At 37.2% G+C, this 10584-nt stretch overlaps 1 long non-coding RNA gene across 1 annotated transcript; it reads left to right on the top strand.

Moving 5' to 3' along the window:
* Window positions 1-476: 476 nt before the first annotated feature.
* On the top strand, window positions 477-10232 carry LOC145554145 (uncharacterized). The gene is made up of 3 exons (XR_014090192.1): window positions 477-879; window positions 4612-4928; window positions 9679-10232. It is a non-coding gene; the product is annotated as an uncharacterized LOC145554145 (long non-coding RNA).
* Window positions 10233-10584: the final 352 nt, after the last annotated feature.

The following is a 10584-nucleotide window of genomic DNA, read 5'->3' as shown; positions in this document are numbered from 1 at the left end:
ATCCTGTGGGAAATTAGTTTTTTATTTACTCCATTTTGTTGTGAATTTCACTCATAAAAACAATATGAAACTATGTCAGGGATAAAATAGTTTGTTTTTGGAAAAATGCACATTTAAAAAAACTTTAAAATAATAATTTGAACAGTTCAGGTAGATGATGAGGTTTGGAGATCATTTTCTTCACGGTTCCCACTTAATAACAAGTTTGAATAAAATCTGGAGAGTAAAAAATCTTCAGTTGGCATCAAGTTTTTCTGCCATGAACATTTTCAGTGATGTGAAAAACCTCCAATCACAGATTATTTCCTCATTCTGGTCATTTTGTTTCTGTTGTGTTTCCAAACAAAGTCTCTTTATTCCCTATAAAAAGGGAATAAACGCTCCAAAGCGTTTATTTTCAAAATAAAAGCATGTTTTAACATATTCAAATTCTTATGAATGCAAATTAGTATATTATTGTTCAAAGATTCAGAAACCTGCTCTACCTGGTTCGTCTCTGTTTTGATAATCGTGCTTGTAGTGGTTTTTCAAACCAAAGCAATAAAGATAAATCTGTTTACATTTCCTGCTGAAGACAAACCTGCAGCTTTGCGCTGCAAAGATTTCCAGCAGCTGCCAGGTGTCTTTTACTGAAAATGGATTGCGGCTAACCTGAAGCTGTGACTAAAAGCATGCTGCAAGTCACGAAGACCCCCCTTCAGACCCGGCCTTAAAGGTCAGAGGTAAACCACCGCCCCAGCTGCGTCGGGGCCGTCCGGCCCAGGAAGTAGACGCAGCCGGCGAGCGACGCCTTCGAAGCCGCAGCACATTTCCTGTTCCCCATCCTGAGACCACAACTGCTGTCAGAGCTTCACTTTTTGTGATATCAGGTGGAAACAAGTGAGTAGAAGCAGGTGGGCTTAAGACGATGAATATCAGAATAAAGTGATTAATGCAGCGCGCAAATATTCGGTTCTACGGAAAACTGTTAGTGCCAAAAAACAAACAAACAAAAAAACAACGTAAATGACCTAAAGTTGTATTTATCTGAAAAAGTTTTATTTCATGCTCCTAGCAATGACAAGAGACATGTAGTGTTTTTATGGAAACCCTGCAAAGTCCAAATCACAGAAATATTTAAATGTATAATCCAAATGGGATACCCACTGGAATACTGATTGAGTAGATGCCAGTGGGTTTTTCATGCTGCATGTTGCTCCTAACAATGACAGAGACATGTAGCAGGGTTCTATGGAAGTCTATTAGTTCCAAAATCACAAAAAATGCCCAAATGTTGAATCCAAATTGGGAATAAACACTGAGGAATGAATATATGCAATTGGGCTTGAATCAAAGAAGAAAATTATTAATGCAATGCAGCGTTCAGCTCTTGGAGATGTGTCTACGGGAAACTGTTAGTGCCAAAATCTCAAAACGTAAAAATGTCTTCTTAAATGATTTCTCAAATGTGTAATTATTAGAAAAGATTTTATTGACATTTATTTACGATTTTAAAGACATTAAAACACTCCTGCTCTAGCAGGAATGACTTGTCACATGGACTAAAAATGAGCTTTTTATTTCAGTTGTTTTAGCCTAAGTTATGTTGTTAGACAGATTCTGCTTAAATTATATTTTTATTCAGTCCTAGCAGACTGAAACTAAACCTAAACAATGTGGATAATTATAGTTAATTCATGATTTAAGTTTGCGTAGTTTCTTTTCCATTTTAATTCTAAAATTGGTTGTGGATTAAGTAGGATTAATTTAAAAAATACAGATTTTGTTTGATGTTAAAGGATGTTTGTGACATTGCAGCTGGACTAAATACACAAATATGAACATTTTATTCTGTTTATTAAATTTTTACAACAAAGAGGATTTATTTTATTACATTTAGCTTTAAATAATACTGACATAAAAAAACAGAGATACTTTATTCTGGAATTGTTTTTATTATTTATGTTTGTAGGTAGTTAGCTTTTCAGTCAGAAAAAGTTTTTATTTGAGGAAATAGATTTAATATTAGACATGTCGGCCATATTTGATGGATACAGGTTTAATTTAGCAACGATTCTGTGGAACCAGCGAATTCTCTAGAGTAACAAACGCATCGATGACCAATGATGTGGATAATTCCTCGTTTTGTTGCAAATAAAGAACTAGCAGAAAGCAGAACAGAAAGAGAAAGTGAACTTTCTCACTGCAGCAACAAGCAGCTCCTCTTTCTGTACCTGTGTCCTCATGTGCATCATCTCTTCCTGTGTCCAAATATGGACGTCCAGCTCAACAGGAAATGCATCGACAACATGTCAGACACGCTGCTCTGCATGAAGCCTTTCCCAGAATTAATCGTTTAATTCTCTTTAAAAAAAACACAATATTTTTTTCCCTGCTGAGCTTCAAGACGTTCAGAAAGTTGCACGGAGACTTTGAAGACGAAAATCTTCCAGATTCGACCCTCTTTCCTCCCGCTCTCACCGCACTTCATTCAGGGTCGAAAATGAGAACACACTTCCTGTAAGCGTCTCGCGTTCTTGCCGTTGAACCTCAAGAGGAATTACCATAGCAACGACCAATAAATGGAGGACTATGGGATGCTTTTATAGACTTTTGTCTCCACTGAAGTAAATAGCATAAACGTCTTGGAGGAAAAGACCATAAAGAATCAAAAAAAGTTTTTTTTAAGTGATTTTGTCACCAAAAACTGACTAAATGTTGAAGTTTGGCTCAAATCTAACTTGTTTTATCTTAAATATTTAAGTTTCTAAACTTTTCAGTCAAGTTTCACTGCAAATTCTCCAACATAAAACATTAAAACTGTTCAACTTAAAGCAATAAAAACATCCAATTTTAAGCTAATCATTGTAAAAATAATTACCTTACATCTGACACAACAAACCAATCAGATGAGTCTGTTTTAAATTTGCTGCATTATGCAGTGAAATTAAACTAAAATAAACATAAACGTCGTCTTTAAGCTCCAAAACCTTCATGTTTAAAAGCATAAGTCAGGTTTTTTCTTGAACAGGGGTTCTGTGTGGCGTTTATGAGCTGTAACTATCCTACCTTATGGTAGATAACTTCATCTCAGCAGAGATAAAAGTTTTACAGGAGTTAAAGTAAATGTCATCTTACTGACATTTAAAATGCTTCATTTTCCTGTCTGAAGAAATGCGAAGCAGCACCAAGTCACTGATAAACGGGGAGCGGATTTTAACTTTTAGATCTGATTTAACTGAATTTTAAATTAGGACTGAACTGGAAAGATGTGAATTGTGTTCATCTTCTAAATGTTAAACATAGTTAAATTATCCTCATGCTGTTGCCATTGTTGACCATTACAAATGAACTATAAACATGATCATGTGGCGGCTTAGTAACTGATTATTCTGACGATTAATTGGATAAAAATTGGCGCATTCTGCAAATTTTCATATAAGTACCAGAGTCTTTTTCATGCAATATTACAAAAACATCAGAAGATGCAAATAAACAACTTGATTCCTTTTTAAAATAAGAAAATAAACTTTGTTTTTTGCCTAAAATGCAACAAGAGATCATTTCTTTAGTGAATGAATCATTTCTGGCTCGGCGTTCATCTGCAGCTAAAACAATTCTTCTAGTATCAACATGTGAGAAAAGCTCAGCCTTTTCAATACAGAACTGATATGTTTATTATTCATTTATTAACGATTCAATTGCAGAAGATGCTTAATAGAACATTTTATTTACATAATTTGAACCAGGTGAAGATACAACTGTTCTGGTTAATCAGATTTACATTTTTTAACCCTAAAAGCAAAATGTATTTATATTTTTACAGTTTGGCTGAATGTGTTGTTCCTTCAGAGCCTGGCCACTGCAGTTAGCAATTAATCAATTACTAAATTAGTTGACGATTATTTCAAGAATCGAATTAATCAGATTAATCGTTTCAATCCTGCTGGCAGAAGTTATTTTCTAGCATCAAGCTGAAGATGCAGAGTTTTATCTCCGTTTATCTCCGCCTGTCATAAAGTTCAGCTAATGATCCATCATTTCCATCAGCTGTGATAAACAATCAGAAAAACATAAACATGCAAACAGAACATATAAAAATATGAACTTTGCCTTTAAGATTTCCATTTTGATTGAATCCACCAAACATGAAGATACAAAAGTAAACAGCCCAGATCATGATACGTCCTATTTTATTCCACTTTTCCTCCTTCTGACTCTTCAAATAAAGTCAACTTAAGAGACAAAGCTTCATGTTTCACCAACTTACTGAGGCTTTACCTCAGAAATAACCAACATTACACCGACTAACTGGACATTTCATCTTTAACTTCATGTGTTCACCTTCTATTCTCATGTTCAGTCAAACTTTAGCATCGTCGATCTTAAATCCACCAACTTAAACTCTGATACGTCTAAAAATAGTTAGAAAAGCTCCAGTTGTGCGTCTTTTGCAACTGGCTTGCATCACGTTCGGCCTCTGAACAGGTTGAGTAAATCTAATTCTGGACTGCAAGTGTTTTCGTTCTTCCACTGACATGAAGCTATTTACGACTTGTTACCACAACCTTAAAGATGCTACAATAGAAGCGTTAGAAAAGGATTTCCTTTGATTTCCCACTTTCAATCCAGATGTCCACCGACGTACCAAAGGATCAATGATAGACAAACGAAGTAAAGTTGTGCGGGAGGAAAAAACACAAAGAGCTCAACTCACAGGAATTGCCTTTCTTCCCGGACGCACATCTTTGTGCTCGGCTTGGAGCTCCGAGCAAAAGACTTCTTCTTCCTCAGCGAAGGAGCGGACACGGCGGCGGACATGACTGGAGCCTCACGGGAAGATGAGCAACCATACTTCTGAAAAAAAGCCCAGAGGAACGACGGGAGGACGGCCTAACGAAGGGGGAGAGTCTCCGGTTCCAGAGCAGCCGAGTCGGTTCAGGTGGAAGGTGAGTAAATTAGTGCAGGATAAAAAAAGACGAGATGCGTCAGTTAGGAAGTCTGCAGTTAATCTGAACCGCGTTGACTCTCCAGCTGAGGTTTCCTGAAGGTGTCGAGACCTCTGATTGGACGGCTGCGTTACTTCCTGCTTCCTCTGAGGAAGCATGCGATTGGCTGCCGGATGCCACCCATACAGCCGCTCTCTCTCTCTCACACACACACGCACGCACACACACACACACACACACACACACACGCTTAACCTTTACTCTAATCCTAACCATCACAGAAATAACTACTAACCCAATAACAACAATTTACCCTAAGGGGACCAAGAAAATGTCCCACAAGGAGCAATGGTCCCCATAACCCTACATTGCACGTTGTAGACAGAGATAGGTTCCCATAAGAATATAAAAACCTGTTACATGCGCACACACACACACACACACACACTTCCTTTTTACACACTCGGACAAGCAGGACCTGAAAAAAGACACCGGGGGAATTTCCATTCCCTCAGACTGGAACAATGAACAGGTCACATATTTACAAAATGTAACAAAATACACGAGAACATCGGGAGGAAAATAATAAAATGCTTTTTGTTTGAGATTGACTGAAGTAAAGCTTATATGCTAACAGGCTGTGTGATGAACACATGGGTCTGATAAATAACAAAAACAGAAATGATGTAATAGGATGCAAACATTTTCACCAGAAGATGAAAGAAGCTCAAAGCTAGCAAGTTATTTACAACAAACTAGGATAAAATTAAAAATAAACACTTTTTAAAGTGTAACTAAACCCAAAACATACTTTATCTACTGATATAAACTAACCCTTAAGGTGCTATCGTTACTTTTCTGTGCAAATTGTGACATTTTTGTGTAAATTTCCTTAATTTGTGGTATTTTGGCTGAAACCATTTCAGTGCTGCCCTCTTTGGGTTGGACGGTGGTACTGCAGTTGAATTTTTCCATTGATTACAGCTGAACAGTTTGGTTGACGTCTACATCACGCAGCATTTCACTCAGACGCACACCCCCTGGTGGCGAGTCAGGAGATGGACTAACGAGTGCCGATCGATAGCTGATCTCACATTTGCAAATTAAATTCATTTGTAACATGGACACGAAGTGGAACTGATAAAAGTCTCCAATAACATAGACGTGTCACTTCTTTTTAAAATAAAGTCACTACTGGACTTTGAAGGTTGATAAATACAGCGACAGTCGCTAAGCTGTCATCCGGGCTTCTTTCCTCCTTCACACTGTTGAAGCTAATTACCTCTGCAGGGATCTGCCCCTTTAAGAGAGAGGAACGGTGTTGGCATCCAGAGTTTCACTCTCACTCACTGAAGAGTGTCACAACAAGAGATAACAGAGACCACTGTGACATTTTATGTCCATAATAACGAGGTCTGCTGGTTCCTGCTGCACACAGCATTCGAACCACCGAGCCTCTAAACACACGCAGCGCGTCCACAGTGACTCAAAGCTAAAGCCTCCTTCAGACTCAGTGACCCAGGAAGCAGAACGCTGCGGCTCGCGCCTCATCAGATCAAAGACAGGTAACCCAGATCTGCAGGCAGCGCGACCCGACCGTCATGTCAGAGGCTTCGCTTCGCTTGTTCTGCTGTCTCATCTCAAACCACAGCAGTTTTATCACAGGTGTCTGCGGCGGTTTTGCGTTCACACTGACTGTTTCAGCTTCGGTCAGTGCATGAAGCACGTGAAGTTGGGCCACAGCAGCCTGTGAATCTGCAGCCCAATGACTAGTTTATGAAAGCAGGCCTTCATCCACTCAGAAAATACTGAGACACCAGCTGCTGTGGCGATTCCCGCCTACAGGGGGAGCCACGCAAACAAGAATCAGCCTCAATCAATAATAAATGCTGTCAAAACAAAAATGAAACCATAAGTGGCGGCTGAACATGTTACTGTCCAGGCATCTGCAGAGCTTTAAGTAGCAGATAAAAGAGAAACTTTGGGTTAAAAATATAATAGGAGTAAATCTGGAGTGAGATGACAAAACAAAACCGTCACTTTTAATATGAAAACGGTGGAAAAAAGTAGATCAAAAAGCCTTTTTTCATGCTGAAATTTGGGTAAGTCATGAAATTTATTGTTGTGCTGCATTTTTTAAAATAAGCTATCAAGAATAAAGACGACAGAAAGATGAAAGTGGCATCTTGTTTCGGACGGCAGCATCATTTAGTTCCTGAAACAGACGAAATGATGCTGCAGGACGACCAACCTGCAGAGACGGACGAGACGCTAAGCTAACGTACAAGATGGCCGCTCCAGGTGTTCGCATGACGGAGCATCTCTGTTACTTTCCTTCTGATTTTGTTTTTAAAAACATCAATTTGTCTGTTCCCTCTGGTTTTGAAGGCTGTGCGGATAAAAGGATTTTAGATGATTGTGATGCGTAACCATAGCAACAAGAGCAGCTGATTGACATCACTAATGTTGAAATGACGGCGTTTACCAGAGGGAGAAGGAGGAAGTCCAAACCGTCTCCTCCGTCGGTCATAACGAACCGACCGTCGGCTAACGAGTCGGATCAAATTCACCATCAGAGTCTAAAACTATCAAATGGATTTTGTTGCTGGGTGAAACTATCTGAACTGGGTCACATAGGGTCAAAATACATAAAATCAGATTTGTGTTGCATTTTCCTGCTATGTGAATTTATTTGATGTTCTGGTTCTGGTTCTGTTGATCCTTCTCTTGAAAGGAGGCGTCATGAAACAATGACTGTAACGAAATTTGTGGATTTTGAATAAACAGTAATGTGTCATCAGCGTAACTCAGATCTTTACATTGAAAATGACTTTTTTCAATTTGGACTGAAATGTTTTAAAAACTGATTATGGTTCCTCTTCTGCATACACCAGTTTTCAGAAAAAAAATGTGTTTTATTTGCTTATTTGTTTTTACACACTTCAGCAAACTATGGAAGCCCATTTGTGCCATAAAATAAAAAATAAAAGCCAAACAGGAAGTCATCATTTTGACCCATGCTGCTCAGAGAAGCAGCTCAACCTCCTGTCTCATAATTAGGATGTTGAGATTCTAAATTATAACTTCCTGCTGGGCTTTTACGTTTTCCCTCATGGTGGAAATTTTAATCCTAATTAAAGAACAACAGGATCTCTGGAAAGACCGTCCTCAACGTCAAGGTTTGATTTGTGCTGATGACGTTTAATTTTTATGTAAAAGCCCCAGATTTCCTAACAGTTGATGTTTACAGTGCATAAATAATCCCTCTAAACTGAAACTGTTGCCATAAAGGGAAATTATTTTAGGAGCAACTGTATCGTCCATAAGTGAGACAGACGCTAAGTTCAGTTAGCAAACATTTACCAACTAAAATAATTTAAATAATATTGTCATGAACTTTAATCTGGTCAGTAGCAGTTTAGCATTAGTTGTACTTTTTTTTTTACTTTTAATCCCTTCATTAATTTCCAAACAACATTTGGCAACATTTACATTATTTTCAATTTGACATGAAAAAAAAACTGGTTGGAGCTCAAATTGTTTGTTAAAATGGTCAAAAATGCAGCAATACAGCAGCTTTAAACACTATAACCAGCAGTAAACCAGTAAGTGATGCAATGAAGATCTGATAAAAAAGCAGAAAACATTCGAAGTCGTTTTGTACGAAAACAAACTAAAAATCAGCTGTTAAACTGGCAAAACCTGAAATAAATAAAGAAAAAGTGAAACTTATTTAGTAAAAGAATAATAATTAACTCTGAACACTTGAGTTATTTGTTTGTCCTGATGGTTTAAAGCGAAGTGAGATCGTAATCTGAGCCTAAACCGTTTCAGTCGATTCCCTCAGTTTTAAATAACCAGCAGCAGAAACACATGCAGCCATTAAATCCTCTGCAGCTTTTATTACGTCTCGTCGCTCCGCATGAAGCCGGAGTTCAAACGCCGTTTATAAAGAAAATCTATAAAGTTTTTATCCTTCCCACCACAAGTATATCTATAAAAACATAAAAGAGCCGTCAAATATTTTTGGTTCATTCAGCGAAGCCTTAAAACCGAGTCAGAGGAGGAAAAGAGAAAACTGGAAGTTTGGGTTTGATAAAAACAGAAATATGTGAAAAATTCAGAACAAGTCCTTGTTTTAAGCAGCAGTAAAAGTTAAAAAATAACCAGAATTTAACCAGAAAAAGACACAAACAGTTACTATCATGTGAATTTTACGTTTTAGGTGCAATAAAATAAAATAAATATGTTAACTGAAGGATATGAAACAGAAAATGGGGAACATCAGATAAGAAAAACTCCTGATTTTCAACACAGTCATTTTCAGACAGAAAATATTTAGTTTGCATTGTTTTCCATCTGATTCTGAATATTTATATTTCTCCTGTAACAAATACGGCAAGCAATATGAATTTATTCATTGTGTTTTGGATTAATGTGGTTCAGAAAGAGGAGCCGGCCCACAGCATCACTAATTATCTCTGCTTGTTTCCAGTTTTAATCTTTTCCAGTTTGATTGTAAATGTGGGAACGTTCAGGAGAGCGTCGGTCTTTCCCATTTTGAGGAGTGATAGAAACAAACCACAAATATATAAATAAATTCAAAACATGTCCTTTTTTTGTCTTCTCACTGGTTTCTGTCAGATTTACATCTGGGAACAGAAACAAAATACGACACGTTTTCTATTTTCAGGGAGAAAAAAAACAAAAGTTTTATTAAAAATCTTCTTCTATTCTTGTCATTCTGCAGTGTGAGGATGAGGAACCGGCCCGCAGCATCACAGATCCTCCTCTGTACCAAACAGTGATGTTTCCCCACACCAGACAAACCTCTGCTGTCTTGAAGAGTAACACAATAATTGCACCCCAGGGAAACAGGAAGTTCCTAATTAAAGTTCCTAGAAATGACTAAATGCTTCTTTTCACACTTGAGCGATTTTACTTTGACTATAAAAAAGTCCCAGATGTTCCAACGTAAGAAGAGATGCAAAAATGAGCAAAGTCGGCGGAAAATTAGAAAAGTGTTTCAGCTCCATCAGGGTTATTTTATCAGCACTCTGTTAAATAAATAAGTAAAAACGTTTTAAAAAATAAAAACGTCATTTAAAAAGAGGATTATTTCTTCTCCTTTGATGTTATTTCTGCATTTGAATCATTTTAGTGTCAGACTGCAGCTGCAATAAGAAGATACATTTAAATGAACACGTTTATTTTTACACGTCTTTATCTGGGTTGTTGCTGCGAAGTGCGGATGGATTTAAATTTAAACAAACATGACAGATGCAAACAGAAACGTTTGTGGGGGATAAAAACAGGTTTTTCATTTTTGCATGTAACCAGGAAACGTACAAAAGTTCATTCAAATCTTCAGATTTTATCAAAAGAAGATCAGAAATTTAAGCTTGAATGTGTTTCATTTGAGATTTTATCTCTGATGTTTTTATTCCAATCAATCTTTAAAAGTTGTCTCAGTTTCTTGGATTTGATGCAAATATTCGTCTTTCTATGTTTTTTAAAACAAAATTTGACTCAATGCTCCAGTAAATAAAGTTTGCATGAATGTTTCTTATCCTCAGCCTTTTTCAGCTTCCTGTTGATGTTTGATTTTTAAACTCTTTATAGATAACAAATACCAGAAACCAAACAAATGTTTTCA

The sequence above is a fragment of the Poecilia reticulata genome, chromosome 12 (genome assembly GCF_904066995.2).
Source record: "Poecilia reticulata chromosome 12, P_reticulata-male-v2, whole genome shotgun sequence".
In the NCBI taxonomy this organism is placed as follows: Eukaryota; Metazoa; Chordata; class Actinopteri; order Cyprinodontiformes; family Poeciliidae; genus Poecilia; species Poecilia reticulata.
This window is presented reverse-complemented; position numbering and strand designations above follow the sequence as displayed.